The sequence below is a fragment of the Plectropomus leopardus genome, unplaced genomic scaffold (assembly GCF_026936395.1).
Source record: "Plectropomus leopardus strain MGB_pleo_1.0 unplaced genomic scaffold, ASM2693639v1 Contig31, whole genome shotgun sequence".
Classification (NCBI taxonomy): Eukaryota; Metazoa; Chordata; class Actinopteri; order Perciformes; family Serranidae; genus Plectropomus; species Plectropomus leopardus.
Window position 1 is genome coordinate 37950 of NW_028274705.1, and position 3028 is coordinate 40977.

The window sequence follows — 3028 nt, forward strand, 5'->3', positions numbered from 1 at the left end:
CTAGGTGCACGTGTGGAAAATGCACAGATGCCCAGTGAAGTGGAAAAGAAATACCAACGGTAAAGTTGCTGATAAAATGTGTCCTCTGCTATAAACTGTGATGGCTCACTGCTGCTGATTAACATGCAAGTGTGTACGCCAGCTGAAGTGGACTGATTTGTAAAAATGTGTAAGCTACATTTACAGAGAAAAGTGTTATTTTAGACTCCTGGTTTGGAATATTGTCGCTTGAGCATAACAACTCTGTTATATAAACTGCTGTTACTTGTTACTCGAAAATGTTTGTTGTAAAGACAGTATTATCTTTCCCACACTGTCTTGGTGGGATTTCTAATAACAGAAAGTATTCTGAATTTCTTTTTAACACTGTAAATCCCCTACAAACTATATTCATTTTAAGAGGACATTAATATCTGGTGGATCAAAGAACATGTATTTGTTTTCCCAACAGGATAATTATCACTCCTGTTACACAAAATAGTGAGAAATTATCTATGTTCATTCTTGATGAAATCTGTTCATTTCAAAAATAGTTTTTCTTTTTCCACACTAGGTTGTACGAAGAACGAATCAAGAGCCAAGTCCCCTATCATATACATGACTTCCCATCCAGGCCTCAAACCAAACTGAATGCCTACATATCATCCACAGCACACAGAGAGCAGACTATGGATGTGTGAGGAGAGCAGAGGAAGAGTATGTTTTTCTTCTTGTCATAAAAGTTGTGTTACTACATGGAATAATTTTAGTTTACCTCCATCTGTGCAAACACATGATCCCTAATGTCAATACAAGAAAATCACCTCAATCAGGAAAAATAAGAATTTTATTGACAATATAATGTGCACTGTATCCATAAGAACATTGGAAGAGAAAAAAATACAAGCAAATATGATTAATAGTTTGTTCTTTTGAACTTTCTCAAGCAGTGTTGAGCAAGTAACTTCCAAAATATAATGCAGTACATATTACTAGTAACTGTCATTTTAAAGGGAAGTTTCTTTACAATATTACTTCCCGTGCAGAGTAATGTATAACACTACTTTTGCATTATTTTCACCCAAAAACTGCAAAAGTCCAACAAGGCATTAAAATGTCAAAAGGTTGAAAATGCAGAGAAAATATCACCACTTTCTATCAGGTAGTAACATGTTACTGCACATAATAATACCACACATCTGTTATACAGTTACTGCTTAAATGTAATGGACTACTCTAACACGTTACTTTTACTGCACACCCCCAACGAGGTTCACAGGTCATACTTGTCTTCATCGGTGAATTTCCACACTGGATTCAGCAAAATCTGTAAAACAGAAAAAAGAAGACACTAATTATTTCGCGTAATGATGATGTCCTCTCCCTCTTTCAGATGTTACAGATATCTTGCATACTGCAGCTTTGTTAGCTGGTGTTGGGGATACCTGGGAAGACGTGAGGATCGTCATCCCTTCTTGTGTTGTATATCAGATATGATGTCTTGTCCTGTAATGACCTCTTTCTCTGACATTCTCTGGAACTGGACACAGAGATTTTCTGGGATGGGGATTTCTTTAAGTTTATCTGTGTATCTGCAAGGCTCCTCCAACATCTCCTCAAACAGAGGCCTCCTCAGGTCATTGTCATACTCTGAAAAATATGTTTGTTGTTACTGTTCTTTTTTTGTTTTACTGTTATTTATTAGAACAATACTATAATGTTGAATGACAGAAGTGCAATTCTTTATTTTTTTATAATGTTATACCTGTTTGTTTTTTTTTTTTATTTTATTTTATTTTTGATACCTGAATAATTGAAACAAAAGCTTTGTTTATTACTTACTGAATGTTGGCTTTGTTTCCACAGGATTTGCAGTGCATTGTCTCTTCTTGTTTTTTGGGAAGTTTTGCAGTTGAAGGCATTTGCTGTGATGTACCGTAATTGGAAAAACACAATTATAATAATAATTTTAGTTAAAAATATTCTGCTTCATTACCTGCAGTGTATTTTAGTAGAACTTTTTATTAAAAGAAAAAGCTAATCTTGCTTTTAAATCATTTAATTTCTACCTGACATATCAACAGTAACACTGGAATATTACAAGTATTAATCTTCACCTCTCCTCCTAACTGTGCTCTGTTGTTTTCTGTTTGAAAGTTAGCACAGAAATAGCATAGATTACACTGAACAAATGTAATATGTATCCAGTCTGAGGAATGATCACATAAGCTCAGCAGCTGAGAAAACAATGCTGTGTTTTTTTAGGAGACACAAAAACAATACATTACATATCTTAATGCATGTTGCGCTGCCTGTATAATCTTGTGGAGGTTAATCCACATCTGTATATTTGGTAACTACGATAAATTAGATTTTGAAAAACTTTATCAAATGTATTGTTATGTGCTAATCGATATTAGCTCTACAGTAAACTTTAGCAACATGTATGTGTACAAACTAGCACTGTATTCACGTCCACTTTTCAACACAAAACAAACCCAGACAAAACACTGATATGATGTTACTTACAGCTTGTGCTTCGGAGTCCTCCACACGAGCTTGTATTAATGGAACAACACCGTCTGTTAGCATTAGCTTAGCCGCATAGCCAGCTTCCTACTTTCTCTTGTTTAGTAAACGGTCCTCTGTGAAGTGGCGTGAACATGGCCGCTTTTTGGCTTTTGCTGGCTGGGAAACAAAGTCCATCCGTTTCTGGTGCTTGCCTCTGTGGAAACACTGAACAAGGTTAACTTTCCAGAAACTCCTCTCAGCTGAGGGACATTCGGGCAGACCAGTGGTGAAGGGAGGGGGAGAGCAGTCGTGCAGAGGGAGAAGGATGAGGGGGGAAAGCGGAGGAGAGGGAGCCGCCTGAACATGGAGCAGTGTGCCCATATTAGAGACATCCTTCTCAGTGTTACGAGAGACTGTGTTGGGTTTAGAAAAGAGGATCAAAAGGTTAGCTTTTACAGGCATCCAAAACTGCCCACAGGGATTTCTCCCACATATGCTCATCTCAGTATCTGACACATGCTCTTTAACACGGCCATCC

At 37.0% G+C, this 3028-nt stretch overlaps 1 long non-coding RNA gene across 1 annotated transcript; it reads right to left on the reverse strand.

The window, feature by feature from the left end:
* Positions 1 to 1113: 1113 nt before the first annotated feature.
* On the reverse strand, positions 1114 to 2649 carry LOC148185422 (uncharacterized). The gene is made up of 4 exons (XR_015775972.1): positions 2509 to 2649; positions 1822 to 1904; positions 1425 to 1629; positions 1114 to 1306 (listed from the first exon to the last, which is right to left on the reverse strand). It is a non-coding gene; the product is annotated as an uncharacterized LOC148185422 (long non-coding RNA).
* Positions 2650 to 3028: the final 379 nt, after the last annotated feature.